The sequence below is a fragment of the Peromyscus maniculatus genome, chromosome 16 (assembly GCF_049852395.1).
Source record: "Peromyscus maniculatus bairdii isolate BWxNUB_F1_BW_parent chromosome 16, HU_Pman_BW_mat_3.1, whole genome shotgun sequence".
NCBI lineage: Eukaryota > Metazoa > Chordata > Mammalia > Rodentia > Cricetidae > Peromyscus > Peromyscus maniculatus.
Genome location: NC_134867.1, coordinates 8,243,756 through 8,262,138, shown reverse-complemented (window position 1 = coordinate 8,262,138; position 18,383 = coordinate 8,243,756). Strand labels below are relative to the sequence as shown.

Genomic DNA, 18,383 nt, shown 5'->3' with positions numbered 1-18,383 from the left:
TTGTCTCGAAAAACCAAAAAACAAAAAAAAAAAAAAAAAAAAAAAAAGATACACTCTTGCCCAGGGAAATTGGTTCTGATCATGGATCTAAACTCAGCATCTAAGAGAAAAATTAAAGATAGTCAAATTGCCCTGGAAAGTTACAGTTCAGGAGAGCTGTTTTATATCAAGCCCACTAAAGCCGTTTCCTCTCCTGCCTGGATATCCTATTTTTTCTAGTGAGTATCCATTTAAAGTGTCTGGTTTGCATTGGAGGACCTTTGTATAAAAAATAAATACAACATAAATCCAGCACTTTAAAAAAAAAAAAAAACCCAGCATTTCACTTACTACCCACAATGGCCTTATCATGGGTTCTTGATCCCTTCTTACCCACGAATGATGGGAACAAAGCCCAGAGTGTTGATCTCGGCTCTCTGGATGCCAAAGCCCTTATTTTCTCTTCCCGTGTTTCCTCCACTTAGATCCACTATGACACAGCATTGAGGGACCCAGACTGGCCCTTGCCTGAGACTCTTCAGTGCCTCTCAGAGGAAGGTGAATTTAGAGTACCTCCCCTTCAATAAATGTGAAGGCATTGGAGACAGGCCAGTGAAGACCAAGCCAGCTGAAGATGCCTTGGGGGGGGGGGGATTTAGAGAGGGAAAGGACATTATTGCCTCTGCTGGGGCTTAAAGCCATAAATAAGTGATGGTGAATAGCCCGGAAGAATCAGTCATCCTTAAAGATGGAGCTGGGCGGATGCCCTTGAGATACTTTATATCTTACAGTTCTAGGAACCCACCCTGCCATCACTAATGGGGCACAGTGAGAGACCTGCACCATCCACAGATTCTCAGAATGCCTCTGTAAGGGGAAACAGTCATGACTGCTGGACTCAACTTAAGATGAGGAAAGGAAACCCAGGGAGATGATTCACAGGAAGTGACTGTCAATGAGTGGGCAGCTCCAGAGGACCAGCTCACGTATCAGTTTCCCATGTATGACATCATTGAGAGAGGACACCACTTACTGTGTATGAAAGCGCTCAAGTCTATCACCTGGGCAGGAGGAGGGCATCACTTAGTGACTCCCAACTGGCAGGTTGGTGTGATCAGAGGGAAAGACTGTTCAGTGTGCTGGTGGCTGGTGTCACCTACCTGTGGCAATCTGAGTAGCCCACCTCCTCTCTACAGAGACGCTTCTCAGAGTAGCTGGTCCACACTAAAGACAAGGTCCCCTACTTACCTTGTTCTTGTTAAAGAGTCTTTGGTTTAGTTGCTTTTTAAAAATCACAGTGCAATATATAAAAGAGAAAATGTGAGATAAACATCATGTCTACTAAAAAAATCATACGTTCATTATATATATCCTTTTAAAAATATATGTTTAAGGATTTTGTGGGATGTGTGAGTGTGTGGGGGGGAGGAATACCTGCAAAGGCCAGATGAGGTGTCAGATCCCTTGGAGTTGAGCCCCCTCATGTGGGTGCTAGGAACTAAGTCCTTCAGCAAGAGCAGCAAGCGCTCTCCTCTACTAAGCATCTCTGCGGCCCATATATATAGTGATATATATATATATAGTGATATATATATCACTACAAAATTCCCGCATGTGCGAACCATAGTAACAATGACGATGGTGGCACAGTTTATGTCCCGGACACTGCGAAGGACTTAATTTGCATCATGTCACTGAACAGTCCGAGAGAGAAACGCTGTACCTTCAAGGAGTCACAGACTTTCTTTTCTTTCCTTTAAAAAACCTAAAACATGGAATGATACTTAACACTTGAATTATCTGAATTATAGCCTCAGAGTTAGGGCCAACTGTGGAGAAGCAGTGAAGATTAACTCTAGTGATCCGCCCCTAGCTTGCGCTAGTCTGAAAATCTGATCATGGGGACCACACCAGGCCCAAGGTAGAATGGACAGCGCCATCACAGGACTAATGAGAGCCTCACCTTGGCCATGCCTGGTCTACTGACTCACAGCGAGAACTTCCTGGGGCAGCTCTGTGGCAGCAGGCTCCTGGCTATTAAAGATGATGCAGATATAAACACTTCACTGATATTTTTGAAAGCATAATTTTTCAAAAGTGAACGTGTCTGAAAAATAAAAGTTTCTTTTAATTGCAGCTTTTAACAGAATTTTGTTTAAAATATAGTGTAATATTGAACAATAAACAATAAAAATTTTGAAATCCATATGGAAAATCCATATGTTTCCATCTTCATGATTTCTCTTCACCTAATTGGTATATTTTTCAATTTTCCAGAAATTTTACATTTCTTGATTATCACTAACTTCCCATTAATTCTCCTTTCTGAACACAGATAATTTATGATTTAAAAGTCCTTCAAGGGCACTGAATTTACAAATGTACTTTCTATCAGAAACATTAGCAATAGTTCTTACTAAAAAGGCTTACTGTTATGAGCTGGGTTTGCATATTTTTTGTCTTCATTGTATCCCATTTCCAACTTCTCTGTAAGACAGAAAATGAGATGTAGGAAGATTTTTCTGTCCCGCCAACCATCTCCCAAATATCTACACAGAGACTTTTTATTAATTATGAAAGCTTAGCTGATAGCTTAGGCTTGTTTCTAAATAGCTCTTATAACTTAACCCATTTCTAATAATTTATGTGCGGCCCCGAGGCTCGTTGACCTCATCTACATATTGTCCATGCTGATTGTTCTGTGTTCCAACATCTCCTTGCGACCTTGCCCTTCTTCTTCCCAGCATTCTCTCTGCCCCAAGAATCCTGCCTAGCTATTGTCCATTCAGCTTTTTCGTAAACCAATCTAAATGACACATATTCACAGTGTCCAAAATGATTATTCCACAACAATGAGACACTTTGTGTCCACTCTTCCCCTGTGTAGAAAAGCTATATCGTCACTTGGGGATTGGGTTTGAATGTTTGAGATGTCCGATAGATCTAAGGCTAGTCTGCTCTCTTTCTTGAATCTGTTTTCCTTGCACTGGTGTTTTAGGATGAGCTTCCAATCTCATGCTTGCAGCACGCTGTTGCAATGGCAGGGTTTGGGGGAAAGCAGATTTTCCTGTGAGCCAAGGCAAGAGACCCCCAAATCTTCCCAGGACCCATGAATGGTGGAGTCACCTCTCAGAGGGCTTCAGAGACAGGCTGTCATTGAGGTTTTGCTGTGGAGCACAGAGAAGCCTCTTCACAAATGCTGGCTGACAAGGATCTTTTATAGTGAGCCTCTGCTTTTTATTTTTTTATAAGAACTTCTTTGATGTAAGTTAAAGAAAAGCTTGTTCCATAGTCATTCTTTCTCTACTGATTTTTTGTTTTCTGAAAGAACGATTACTTAATATGGCATAAGCGTTAAGACTGTGTCCAAGTTGCAGCTACTTAGGTAATCCTCTTAATAAGATGGCACAAAGTGTGTTTTTCAGGTGGTTACAACACTACGTAAAAAGAGTTTAAGGGGCTGGTCAGAGTGCTCTGTGATTAGGAATACTTGTTGCTGTTGCAGAGGACCAGGGTTCGATCCCCAGCACCCATAAGACAGCTCACAACAAGCTGTAATTATAGTTTCAGGGGATCCGATAACCTTTTCTGACCTCAATGCCCACCAGGCATACATGTGGTGCACATAAATCTACAAAAATTAAAATGTGCTTAAATGTGCACTCACAAACATTTTCACACCATAGTTTACATGCACCGTCAGTGAACCTCTGAATAAACTTCTTTATGGTTATGCTTCACTCATAGCACACTTCGCATTGACAATTGAAAGTTTCTTTACATCAGTTTTATATTTGCTCACGTACAATAAGAACCTTTCATATTCAATTCTTTTTGGCATTCTCATAGACCAGTGTTATCTGCCATCCATTCTCCCCACAATGATATTGTCTAGTGGTAACTATTTGTATCAATCTATTGTATTTACCATTTTAAGAAAGAACTATTATTCAGCTGTATACTGAATTTCTTGAACTTTGGTCTTATTTAGTTCAAAATTTATGTAAAATGAATGATTGCATAATTGTGATGTAAAAATATAGGTATATATGGGGATTTATTTACCAGGCAACTCCATGTAGTTAAAAAGGAGGTTTATTTTGGGATAACTTACAGCCAGTAAAGGGGTTTGTTACAGGATCCGGGCGAGGTGAGGTGCAGTCCAGCAGGGTTCTATGGAGAACTCTGACTCAGTCTGCCATCCAGCATCCAGGATCACCAGGAACCAAGGCACTTGGCACATCTGTATTTTGGGTCTTAAGGGCTCCTGTCTCTGCCCCGCCCCAGCAGCAGGTCATAGGTAAGCGTGACAGTTACCAGAAGCCTCACTAGGGGTAGTACTTCCTGCTCAAATCCCCACATTACACATATACCTATATTTTTACATCACAATTATGCAGTCATTCATTTTACATAAATTTTGAGCTAAATAAGACCAAAGTTCAAGAAATTTGGTATACAGCTGAATAATAGCACCGACTACACACGTGCTAGTTCAAGTTCTCTAACTTAAATCAGTTTCCGCTTGCATCAGGTAGCATGAGGCTATAAGAAGGGATGAAGCATGAATGAACATTCTGGAACTCACTGGGATGCTCTGAAGTTCTGGGTCCATCTTTCAGCAATCATCTTAAGATGGATGTTGAAAAGCAGTAAAATTCAAAACCAATCATAGGCACATAAAATCCCCTACAACCCTGAACCCTTCCATCTCCTATACATTCCAAATGCCTCTACGATGCCCTAGCCAACTCCCAGCACTGTGCCTGCTGTTAAAGGGAAAAGCTAAGGGCTGTGGGCGCGAGAGAGGAGAAGACGTCTTCCCTTGGGTGTGACGTCACATGAGAGCTGGGAGTTCTCAGTCCTCTCAAAGGGCAGGATAACATGAAACAATCTCAAAAGGCAACGGGAGGCCCTGTAGAGATGGCTCAGTGGTTAACAGCACTGGCTGCTCTTCCAGAGGACTGGGGTTCAATTCCCAGCACCCAAACGATAGCTCACAACCATCTGTAACTCAAATTCCAGGGTATCAGATAACCTCCCTGACCCCTGTCTGCACCAGGAACAAATGCAGTGCACAGATATACGTAAAGGCATAACATCCATAAACACAAAAAGAATAATAAAATGTTCTTAAAGGCAGTGGGAAACCAATGATGGGGAGGGACAGACAAAGAACAGTGCAGAAACAAAATACAAACATGCTTCAGAGAGCAGTAGGAATGACTGTGGGTTCCCAGCTGCTGCTGGGGACAGATTAGCAGGCGGCTCTTCTGCACTGCAATCCTGAGCTGGGGACAGACAAGCAGGCCGCTCTCCTGCATTGCAATCCTGAGCTGTCCTTGCCATGATGCTGCACTTGGTAGCATACTTGGCATTTATGTGGAAAATGTCAGCTTCTAAAACAAAATTGAAAAATTAAGGGAAAGGACAAAGGTGTTGTGGAATATTGTTTTAAGATGTGTTGCATTTGTTTATGCTGTGGAACATTTATTTAATGATGCAAAGATGTGTTGCATTCTTTTATGTTGCATTTGTTTAACTGTGAAGCTGTGTTACTTTGTCTAAAACACCTGATTGGTCTAATAAAAAGCTGAACAGTTAATAGCAAGGCAGGAGAAAGGATAGGCAGGGCTGGCAGGCAGAGAGAATAAACAGAAGGAGAAAAAGAGAGAAGAGAGATCAAGGAATGAGAAAGGAGGAGGACACCAGGGGCAAGCCATCCAGCCACACAGCCAGCACAGAAATAAGAGTGAACGTAAGATTACAGAAGTAAGAAAAGGAATAAACCCAGAGGCAAAAGGTAGATGGGATAATTTAAGAAAAGCTGGCAAGAAACAAGCCAAGCTAAGGCTGGGCATTTATAATTAAGAATAAGCCTCCATGTGTTTATCTGGGAGCTGGGTGGCAAGCCCCTCAAAAGAACAAAGAGCAAAGAGTAAAAACAACCAACAACACAAAGGATAGTGAGGTGAACAAAAGTCACCCCTGAGGAGTAAATTTGCCTAAATACAAGATTCATAAGCTGAAAGCTATGGAACACTGCAGAAAGAAGTTACAAATGACCCAAAGAAGCCACCATGTTCGTTCTCGTATTGGAAGACTCACTATCATGAAGGTGCCATCCCTGGGTGGGCTGGTCTGGGCTGTATGAGAAAGCTAGCACAACATGAGCCTGGGAGCAGCCAGAAGCGGCGTCTCTTCAGGATCTCTGCTTCAGTTCCTGCCCTGGCTTCCCCAGATGACAGACTATAACCTACAACCCAAACAAACCCTTCACTGCCCACCACAAAAAAAAGATGATGACATTACCAAATCACAATCCAACAACATAATCAAAACCCAACAGCCATTCTGCAGAGATGGAAAACAAAAGAGAAAACACAGAATGGTGAGGCTCACAACCATTGATTTTGAACATTACAAAATAAACAAAGCACCGTAATCAAAACGATGTGGCCCTGCCGTAAAGATCCACACCTGGATCAGTAAAGATCCACACCTGGATCAATAAAGAGCCACACCTGGATCAACAGATGCAGTAAGACTGAACGTCCTGATTCATCACTGACTCCAGTAAAAGTGGCGGACAACTCCGGGAGAACAGGGTATTCAAACACAACACTGGGACCACGGAGGTCTTCCTTAGAAAAGTGCAAGTGACTTGCTACCTCACAAAAACTGAGGAAAGAGGCGGGCTGTTGCTTACTGGCGGAGCACCTTCCAATGTGTGCACGGCTCTGAGTTCTGTCCTTAGCACCATCAAAAACAAAATTAATATAGACCAAAACCTGAACATAAAGGTTGAAACCACAAACCTCGAAACTCTTAAAACAAAACACATGGGTAAATCTTTATTACATCAGACTTTACAATAAATTCTTAGATATGACTCAAAAGAATAAAAGAAAAAAGCATGGGGAAAAACCTAGATAAATCAGATTTCAGTAAAATTTAAAACTTTCATGTATCTAACAACACTATAAAGAAAATGAAAACATGACACAGAATGAAGAAAATATTTGAAAATAAAAATAACCTGGTGTCCAAACTATGTAACGATATCCCTCCCCTCCTCCATGAGACAGGGTTTCCCTGTGCAGCCCTGGCTGTCCTGGAAGTCACTCTGTAGACCAGGCTGGCCTCAAACTCAGAGATCTGCCTGCCTCCACCTCCTGAGTCCAGGGATTAAAGATGTGTGCCGCGCCACCAGCACGTAAAGATAGATATCTTACAACCCAACAATAATAAACAAGCAAATGAAAATCCAGCAAAGGGCTTAAACAGTCATTTCTGCAGAGGAAATATACAAAATCCCAATTTAGCATATGAAAGCATATCATATAATGATTAATTACAGAGATGCAAATCATAATACCACCCATTCATATCTGCTAGGACAGCTTTCATGCTTTTAAGAGAGACTATAATAAGTGTGGTCCGGGATACAGACAAATTAGAACCCTGCGTAAGCTGCTGTAGAACAGACTGTGTGTCCAAAACAGTCAAGCATAGGTCTCCACTCGCACAACCTTTGCTTTCCTAAGTGTCTACCCCAAAGGATTGAACACTGGTATTCAATAAAAGTAGGTGTGTTCAAATGTTCACTAAGTGGACTAACAGAGTTTGAGCCACCTATGACATAGAATGTTACTCAGCTATAAATGAGTGAGGTTTTAGAGCTTCTTGTCCGTGAAAGGAACCGGATACACAGTGGCACATACCGTATGAGCCATTTATATGAAATGTTCAGAAGATTGGTGGTGGCCAGGGTCCGGGAGAGGGGTTAATGGGGAAACGAAGGCTTTAGGGCACAAAATTTCCTTCTATGGAGACTGAAAGTCTCACCACTACATAGTGGTGATGTTCGCACTAGTGGTTGTATGTGTTATTCATGTCACAGTCACCACGTGGTTTGGTCACCCAAACAAAATAAAAACTTCATAGAGGCAAAAATGCGGTGGCAATTACTTTTAAATGCATATTTGCCTATTGAGCTCATGTGACATTTGTGTTTTAGTTTTCTTTTATGTTGATCTATATCCTGTATATGCTTGTTTTTTTAACCATTTTACCCACGAATAAGCACTGCCCTTTCTCTGTCCTGTACTCTTATGTATCCCACTCCCCTCTGGTGATTTATCTTCTCTTTGGCGGGATGCAGCGTGGTGATAAGGTGGACAGCAGATTTTCGTGCTGGTGCTCAGCTCCATCACTCTCTCTCTACCTCGGGTGACCTGGCGTCTGGGCCGAAGGCCGGTATCCTGAGCTGAGCGCGTCTTTGCCAACTTAGGGCCTCGCGAGTCCTCCACGCCGGTGGCGCCCGCTCTGCCCGCGTGCCTCGGAGCGCGCGCCCGAGCCCGTCCCCGCCGCTGGGAGCGGCTCCGATCGGCTGCGCCCCGCACGGGCAGGCGCGGGAGGACGCGTCCGGCACCCAGGCGCGGGTGGGCGGACGGGCAGCGAGGCGTGCCCGGGTCGGGCTCGGGCCCTCAGGGCCGCCGGGCCTTGCGCGCTCTGCCGGAAAGTTCTGCGGGCGCCATCGGGAGCGGCGCGAAGCTCGGGAAGGTAAGCCGAGAGGTGGGGGCACGAGCGGCCGCCAGGCAACTTTGCTGGGCTGCGGGGAACGGGAACGGGGAGAGGGAGAGACCCCGGTGCGCGCCCCCTCTACGCGCGCCCTGGAGCCGGGTACGCGCCCCGCAGCTCGCAGCTCCCGCCGGGGTCCGCAGGGGAGCGAGCGGTCCGCCCCTCAAGCCGCTAGCCCCGCGCTCCAGGTCCCTCGCGGGGCCCTAGACACCTGGCGCCCAAAGGCAAAGATTTCGGGGGTTCGGGGAGCCGATCCCGGGGTCCTGGCAGGCGAGGGTTTCACCGTGGGCGAGTCGTGGCCCGCCGCACTTGACTTTCCCCGGACTAAAGGCCCGACTGGCGTCTGTGCCGTTAGTGTCGGGGCAGCTGGGCTCTGACCTGATCTCTGTACTTGAAGATCCCCTTGCCAGAGAAAGAGAAATTTATAAGCCCCAGATGTCCTCGCCAAGGTCGGTTACAGCGGTTTAGTTTTGAGAGACTTTATTTTAGGAAAAGAGCAAAGGCACTGTATCAAAATGCTGTGCAAGGATCGAGGGGGGAAGCAACATTTGGAAAAAGAAAAAAAATCTGTTAGTAAGTACTGAGAAGATGAAATTTAATAAATTACTAAAAGTAGATGTAGAATCCCACGTTTAAAGGAATACTGAATCAAAACAAAACAAAACAAAACTACCCACCTCCCGGGTGTTTCTTCTGTGTACTAAGTTCTTTTGAATCGCGCGCCTGCAAAGTTCAATTAAACTTCATGACAACCTTGAAAAACATTGGTGTTGGATTTAGTGGCTACTTTGCTCCCCTGATCGTTTTTCATTCTAAAGCCTGTCGCATGAAAACACTCATTCCGTGCCAGTACAGTAACTTGCCGTTGTCCTCTGTAGAAGTAAAACCAAACAAAAAACAAACCAGAGCTACAGAAGCGAGGAATTGGATCTCAGCTTCCCCATCTGCAAAATAAAGGATTCATTAGTTGATTCCATCCCAAATAATCCGAGGTTCTTCTGTCCTGAAAAATCTGAGTGTGGTCTTCAAGAGTTTGGTAAACAAATCCTAATTGAAATCTACAGTAAGGTATTATTTGTTGTCAAAACTTTTACAGTTAAATGGGAGGCATTTGCTAGTTAAACTTATTAATCCAATTAGTCTCTCAAAATAGCTGAATCATTGTGTGGCCTGTGCTTGAGAACTGTTTCAGCCTGTGCTACTGAATACAAAGAAGTCTCGGGAACCAGAGATCCCAGAGTGCACATTGCCAGACTAACAAGGTAGACAGCCACAGCATCCGCGCCTGCTCCTTCTGCAAGTCGGCAGTGCAGACCAAGCGTCAGGAAGCGTTTGCCACAGTGCACGACAAGGAAGCAACAAAGCAGGAAATTTCAACCTGCTTTGGAAAATGTCTGTGATGGGCATGCAAGCCTGCAAACTGCAATTGAGGTAGCTTTTTTATAACTATACTGGTCAGCTAAGGGTTGTGACAAACAGAGTTTGACTTTACCTCTGGAATAAAGGAGCATATTGAGTCACTAATTACATTTTTTAAAGGAAAGGGACTTCTTTTCCCCTTTTATAGAAAATGTATTCAAGTAAAAGTTATTATCGAGAGCTGACAGGTTAAATCACCTGCAGTGTAACTATGTAGGCTCCTCCTCCAGGGCGGAGATTCCAGGATTAAGTCACACAGACCTGCAATGATTGCTGACTTTTCACTTTCTGTTCTTCAACAGAGATAAGCTCCAAGGGGCTGTCACACTGAAAGTGGCCAGGATAGGACAACCAAGGAATGGGGTGTGATGAGTGACACCTCCCCCCCCCAGCGTGTATACGAGAGTCCCTGGGACCAGTGTGCAGATACTCTGAAATCCAAACAGAAGAGTTACAAGTTGACTGCAATGAGAAAGGGCAGGCAAAAGCTCACCTCTGCGCATGTCAGTGATGGCATTCCCTGAGGCAGCTGCATCTTGAGGCTCTGACCTGATGAATCGATGAGCTCATCCCTGGATGGGCTCACTGTTGGCATTATTGGGAGGTGGTGAATGGTAGGAGATGGGCCTAGTGGGAGGAAGTATCACTGGTGGTGTGTCCTTAGCGGCAGTGTCTTGTCCTGGCCTCTTCCTGTATTCCCCTTCCATTGCACACTCCTCACCAGGACACACACTGCTTTGCCACGCCCCCTGTCGTGGCCTAACGCGTCTGAAAACATGAACCTGATACATTGTTTCTCCTTCAGGTTCTTCTCTCAGGTTACTTCCATCACAGCTACATAGAAGGAGTGCAAACACTTCTGAAATTTGAAATCCTTGTAGTCTTAAGCATTCTAGACAAGGGACCCCGGATTGTAGGAATACTTGGATGATAGAACCGCTGATGCCTGGGGAGGCTGCTGCTTGAGATCTGACACCCACACTCAGCAGGACCGTTGTCTGTGCCACGGCCTATCTTCCTCCCAAGAAGGTGTTTGTCTCAGACAAAAGGAAATGCCGGCTAAATAATGAGTTCAGTGTTGCTTTTTCACAACTTTGTTGTGGAGACCTTGGTATTTGTTGGATCTGGGTAATGGCTGTGTGGGGTCCTGGGTTTGATACATCTGTTTACTCTGTTTTCCCTTCCAGTGCTGGGAACCGAACCCAGGGCCTTTCACATTCTAGGCAAGCTCTCCACCACCTCAGCCCCTATTTTAACTGTATAAAATTATTCGTCCAGGAGCTGGAGCGTTAAGTAGCTCAGTTAGTTGAGCTCCTGCCATGTATGGATGAGGACTTGAGCTGAGGTCCCCAGTCTGTGAAGGGACTGTCTGTGGCCCGACAGTGAGCCCCAGTGGGGACAGGCCGGTCCCCGAGCTTCCTGGGCAGCCCAAGGTGAGCTCCAGGTCCAGTGTCAGATCATGTTTTAAAAGCTAGGGTGGAGAACAGTGGAGGAAGACAGCTGCTATGGGACTCTAGTCTCCATGTGCATACACACATATGCAAACACACACAGACACTAAACACAAAACTTAAAAATTATTTATCAAGCTGGGCGGTGGTGGCACACGCCTTTAATCCCAGCACTCGAGAGGCAGAGCCAGGTGGATCTCTGTGAGTTCGAGGCCAGCCTGGGCTACCAAGTGAGTTCCAGGAGTGGCACAAAGCTACACAGAGAAACCCTGTCTCGAAAAAAAAAAAATTATTTATCAAAAAAATTGAATTTGAAAAAATGAGGCATTTACTAACTCAGCATTTCATTTCAAATTATATAGGGATTTAAAATTGTATTTCAGGTATTTGAATGTAGATTAACATTCCTTATATATAGGGTATTTGCAGTCAGGGAAGGCGTCGGAGTAAAAGCTGCTGGTGATCTTCAATGTTTTGTGGACTTAATAATGGAAAGATCTAAAGAAAATATGATAGCATTGACTTTTTTTTAGTTCTGGTTGCTGTGTTAATGCATTTTACTATCTTTAAAATCTTGTAAATTATTTTTATATTTCATATAGTGTATGAGTATTTTGCCTGCATGTATGCATGTGAACCACATGCAAGCTTGGTGCCCATGGAGGTCAGAAAAGCACATCAGGTCCTCTGGAACTGAAGTTGTGAACCACCGTGTGGGTGCTGGGAACAGAACCTGGGTCCTCTGAAAGAGCAGCAAGTGCTCTTAACTGATGAGCCATCTCTTCAGGCCCTGAGTTTATTTTAATGTAAAATCACCTTACAGTTTTCTACATTATATAAAGAATAGAGAGTGCAGCTGCTGCATCATAAAAGGGAAGGAAAGGTGTCCTGTCATGTGGGAATCTGCATTGTTACCATGGAGTGAAAGCTATCCTCTGAGTCTTTCTGTGCATTTATACAAATTGCATTCATAGAAGACAGAAACACTTTTAATTTAAAAAATAGTGTTTTTAAATAAGCATGAGGCCACTAGTCTGAGTCCTGATGCCCTGCTTTGATTCTGTTATAACAAACTCAGCCTAACATCATAGTCAGTCAAATGGAAACCTAATTTACAAGAATGATTTCTGTAACAAATGGCCAGGTTTCAACCAGTCACAAGCAGCTGAGTTTCAGCCACCCATAGGCAGCCAGCTCACACCTCCATGAAAATGGCAGAGGCCTCACTGGAACCAGCCAGGATGGAGAGTTTTTGTTTTATTTTTCTGTTTGGCATTTTAAAGGTTTATGGCTGAGTCTTGGCGGAGTCCTCTGAGTCCCTTCTGTTTTCAGTGCTGCCAGACTGACTGAGTCTCTTTGCTCACCTCTGTCAACTTGTCTAAAATTATCCTTCTCGTGAGATAATAATAGAGGTGGTTTGAATGAAAGTGGCCCCCATGGGCCCCTAGGGAGCGGCATTATTAGGAGGTGTGGCCTTGTTGGAGGAAGTGTGTCATTGGGGGTGGGCTTTGAGATTTCAGCAGCTCAAACCAGGTCCAGTGTCACTCTCTCTCTCTCTTCCTGCTGCCTGCCTATCCAGATGTAGAACTCTCAGCTTCTCTCCAGCACCATGTCTGCCTGTGTGCTGCCATGCTCTCCACCATGATAATGGACTAAACCTCTGAACTTTGTAAGCCAGCCCCAGTTAAATGTTTTCCTTTATAAGAGTTGTTGTGGTCATGGTGTCTCTTCACAACAATAGAACGCTAAGGCATGCATGTCTTTAAGAAAAAAAAAGTGATATTTCAACAGAAGAAAAGACTAGTTTTTTAGAATTTGACATCAGTATTGAGGTGGGCATGGTTGGTTGTATGTACCTGTAATCGCAGGGCCTAAGAGGCAGAAGAGGATCATGAATTTGAGGCCACATTGAGCTATATAGCAGAGCAGAGGGGTGAGGGAGAGAGGAGAAGAAAACAGGAAAGGGAGATGAATGTTTTAATGTCCGGAGTGGTAACAGGTCCTTCCTAGTTGAAAAGGAGACGCATCTCCAGAGTAGACTGTGTGTGTGGCTCCCTGCTATTAGAAAGCAAGTCATTATGTGCTGGAAGTCCAAAGTCAGCATCCCAGTTTCCCCCAATGCAGCTGACCTGCTTTTTCTGCCTAGAGACCTGGTGTTTCCTTTCTATTTTTGAGATTGAGTAGTTCAGCTGGACTATGTCATGGTTAATATCTGTATCAGTTCCTCACGGAACTTGTTGTGTTCTCTTTATTGGAATAATTTATTGTTCTTAATCTTGGGTGGTCTTATCATTATTGATATATTTCCCTGCATTTTGTAATTCTTTACTTTGGACATCAGTAATTCTTACAGTATCTTAACTTTGCCTTCCATATCAGTTATGCTGTTTATTTTCTTTTCTTGTTTTCACTATGATTGTCTGAATGATTTAAAAATGTAACTCATTAAGAAGTGAAAATGAAGCACGGCAAAAGCAGTTGGTCTGGAGAGATGGTTCAGTAGGTAAAGCTTTTTGCCGAGCATGATGATCTGAGTTGGGTCCCCGGGTATCACGCCGGGGTTGGAAGGAGAGAATGACTGCTCAGATTGTTCCCTGACCTCACACGCTACTGCAGCACGTGCACCAAACCCCAAATAAAGTGTAATGTAAAAGATGCAGCAGTAGGTCATGAATGAGGATGTTAGGATGCTGACGTGGCCAAGTCACTTCTTCGTGTGGTACCAAGGAAAATAGCTGCCCCTCCCTCTTTCCCACAGTGTTCTTACATCTGTGACGACTCTGGCATAGAGTTCCTCATGTCAGATGTTAGCTGTCACTACTTATTATAGTCTCCACGCAAGGAGAGGATGATGTAAAACTCAAGGTCCAATGTCTGTATGTTATGTTTGTTATGTTGTGTTATGTTTGTTATGGTATGTTATGTTTGTTATATTGTGTTTGTTATGTTTGCTATATTGTGTTTGTTTTGTTATGTTTGTTATGTTTGTTATATTGTGTTTGTTTTGTTATGTTTGTTATATTTGTTATATTGTGTCTGTTATGTTCTGTTTGTTATGTTATAATTGTTCAGGAAACTGCAGTACATGAGTAATGGTGCCCTTCTTCTGTTACAAAAGAAAATTGGGTTTCTATAGAAAAAGGAAATAAAATACTTTAAGCCTTTTAGATTTTATCTTATAGAATCTAAGCTTTGCTTCTGTCCTTTGTGTTCATTTTAAAGTTGAAATGCAATCTTAGCAGCTAACCACAGCATTAACTAGTGGGTCTGTCTTTGGCTAGTTCTTGGTCACATAGGCAAGGAGGGGTTAGTATGAAAATTCTGATTTCTTTGTCAAAGTCATTCCTGCCAAAGAAATTCTTCTTGGGAAATAAGAAAGCTAGCCATAAAAAGATGTAAATTTAGCTATTCTGGTCTGGACTCACTCGACCTGATAGGGCCCTGTGCAGCTCTGAGCTGAGACGGTAGACTGGCCACGTCTGGCCTTCGGCATTACGCCTTTTCAGCATTCTCTCTTGACAGGATTTATAAAACTATCACTTCACTAGCATTTCAGTGTCAGTGGAGTTCTCACAGAATCTGGATTTCTGGCTGCTTTTGATCAAACAGTGATATGCCAGCACTAGGGTCCCTCACAGCCGTCAGCCGGAGCTAAGGAGGGTGCCCTGTGGATGTGGTGTGTGCAGGCCAAGGGCTCTCCTCACATTCCCAGGTTCACTCATGTACATTGGCTGTACAGTTGCTGAAGACGCCACTGAGTATATCCCCTGATGAGTATACATATTAATCCTCATCTTTCAATCATTTTTATTGAATTTTTCATGCAATATATTGTGATCACGGTTTCCCTACTCCATCCCCTTCCAGCTCCTTCCCACTTCCTCACCCGCCCAAAGTCACACACCCCTTTCTTTCTCTCTCTTATTAGAATACCAACAGGCATCTAAAATAACAATAAACTAAGATAAGGTAAAATAAAGACAAACCAGAATAGGACAAAATGAACAAACAGGAAAAAAGAGCCAAAGGAAAAAAACACAAGAAACATATAAGGACACTGAGACACACGGTCACACACAGAAAACCCAAAGAAATAAAATCAGAAGCCATAATATATAAGCAAAAGACCTTTAAGAACAAAATAAATGTCCAAACAAAGCATCATGAGACAAAACAACTCCAAAAATATCCCGTTTAAGCTGGCTGTCTACTTCTGAGCATGGGGTCCCTTAGGTGTGGGCTGTGTACCCTGTGAGACTGCACTCGGGGAAACTGACCAGTCCTCAATTCAGGGAGCCTGCTGAGGCCCAGAGAAAAGTCTTGACAGAGTGAGGACTAGTACCCAGGTTCTTTGGTGTCTACATCTCCTGTGCCTGCTGCCCGCCATTGATTACAGCCTTAGCCTCACTAAGAAAAAGGGAGAAGATATAATTTTCATATAAATGCCAGCCAACACCAGGAATTGGTTTCTGTGTAACCAAAAAGTCTAATAAAAGAAACACTTGACTATTAAGTACTAATATTATCTGAAATTTTGTGGGGGAGATGGGGAGATGGTTCAGGGGGTAAAATGTCACAATGTGAGAACCAATTTTAGATGCCCAGCACTCACAGAGAAAGCTGGGCACAGTTCTGTGTCTCTGCAATCCTGGTGCTGATGAACTGGATCCCTGAAGCCAATGACCAGCCAGTCAAGCTGAATTAGTGAGCTGTAGGGCCAGTGAGAGATCTTACCTCAAAAAAGAAGGTGGGCCAGTGTGGTGTGTATGCCTTTAATCCCAGCACTCTGGAGGAAGAAGCAGGAGGACCTCTGAGTTTGAGGCCAGCCTGGTCTATAAGGGAGTTCCAGGCTACCCAGGGCTGCATAGTGAGGCTGTATCACAAACAAACAAAACAAAGGGCTGGGAGATGGCTTAGCAGTTAAGAATACTTGTTCTCGCAGAGCCTCAGACTGGATTCCTAACTCACGTGGCAGCTCGCAAGCACCCATAACTGCAGTTCCAGGGGCTCCAACATCTTCCTGCCTCCTGGGGCACCAGGCACATATGAGCAAAACACTCATACACATAAAATAAAATGAATAGAAAGAAGGTGACGAGCAGTTGCAGAAGACGCCCAATGTCAGCCTCTGGCCTCCATGTGCACATTCACACACACAAATACACATGAGCACACATAACATACATACCGTGCACACATACACCAAGAGAAAAAGAGGAAAATCAACTCATTTGCTGACCCATTATACGTCAGTTTAAATTAATAGAAGATTTATGTTTTATTTATTCTGGCTGATATTTAACTAAGAAAAATACCCTTTCCAAGTTGGATGAGATTCAGCAACAGTCACATTCATCTGGCCCAGAGTCTAACTCCCCTCAATAACTCTAATTTGAAAGTTAATTTCAGAAAATATGGTGGTAGAAGGACTGTGATTCTGTAAAATTGGGGAAGTTTCAGGAATAAGGGTCATGTATTTCCCCTACCCATCATGCCCAGCTGCTGGCTACTGATGAATTCCAAAAGGGGAAGTCACTGAGTTCTGTCATGTACCTCCTTGGGGACTTACCAGGCTCCAGTGATCCTTCCAGACAGGTGGCCTTGGTTAAACTCGGTGATCACAAAACCAAAAGTCATGAATGTTGGAAAGGGACTGGGGGGAGGGGGGCAGGGACTAATAAGGATGAGAGGGAGATAAGAGAGTGTGGGAGAGAGAGTAAGCAGAATGCACTATATAGACTGGATGACGTCACGGAAGAAACATTTAAAAGTTTGGAACATTGTGGAACTGGGGCCTTAAAACATTGTTTAAACCTATAGGTTTATCATAGCAAGTATTTTGAGTAGACATTGAATATTCATCGTAATATGTGAGGCATTGTCAACGTGGCGAGAAAGGTGGGCATGCTGCTGACATGTTTTCATAGACCAGGTTAATAAAAGGATAATAGTGCTGGTTATTGTTTAATTGTTTCATGAATACTTTAATGAAATAGTAAATTTTTCAGTTTTGCATAACTTGTCTCTAAACTTGAGTCTGTGAGCAAAGGAGAGTCTTTACGATGGTATTTCTCTCAGGCATGACTTATCTGGTTGCTGTGGATGGGGGAGGTTGGGGGGAGACGAGGTCGACACAGTGTAGTTTAGACCTGCGAAGCTTACCTGCCTGTGCTGTGCACGCATTGTATTCCTCCCATAGCAGGCCCTGTCTTTCTAAAGGCAGTGACCACTTAAAAATCAGTGTGTAAAGATTGACTCTAGAAGAGTCTCAAGGATTACTTGTACACATCTCATTTTAATTATGTAAATGGCCCTGTAATTTAGAAACTAAGTCTATATAGTGTCGACATTTGAATTTTAGTAAAATGCCAGCTTCCTGGGAGAAGGAATTTGAATTATTGCATATATTGATTTACTGGTTATTTGAGAGTTAATGCTATGATGCCCGTTTTGAACATAGGCCTTGTCCAAACACAACTGACACATTAAGGAACAACTTGAGCATATGCAACCCTCCTGCTTCCTTGTGGATGATTTATTACACAACAAAGTGCTGGTGAGTGCATTAGGCAGTGACCGGGTGACCTCAGCTATGGGGGGGACACACAAAACACCAACACACACATCAAATATGTACCAGCTGCTCTGACTTCATCACACATGGCCCTCTGATGTCAGGGTTTGCTGTCTTTTCACATGTATGCCCTTTCCTGTATGAAAACATGTTCACTCAACATCCCAAACATACCCAAACAGCTCGGTCGAAAAGTGACAAATAGAGTTTGCTAATGGAAAGAAAGCCTTCGTATTGGAGAGAAGCTGGAAATAACGAAGCACCTTCGAAGAGCCCAGGTACTAGGTGGCATCCCCTGAGGAAAAAGGGAATGGATGAATAAGGCACTTTGCCAGTCATCAGAGCTGCCAGAGAAAAGTCTGTGGCGGGGATAAAAT

At 43.7% G+C, this 18,383-nt stretch overlaps 1 protein-coding gene across 5 annotated transcripts in view; it reads left to right on the top strand.

Annotated features, from left to right (window-relative positions):
* Nucleotides 1-8,336: 8,336 nt before the first annotated feature.
* The window catches only part of Popdc3 (popeye domain cAMP effector 3), a 28,823-nt gene continuing 18,776 nt past the window's right edge, over nt 8,337-18,383 (top strand). For 4 of the 5 annotated variants that reach the window (XM_006983733.4, XM_076552355.1, XM_076552354.1 and 1 more), the window contains exon 1: nt 8,337-8,544. The gene's annotated coding sequence lies outside the window, so the exon portion shown is untranslated. Of the gene's footprint in view, nt 8,545-9,610; nt 9,994-18,383 lie in introns of those variants that run through there. The other variant, XM_016002302.3, reaches the window with a different exon arrangement.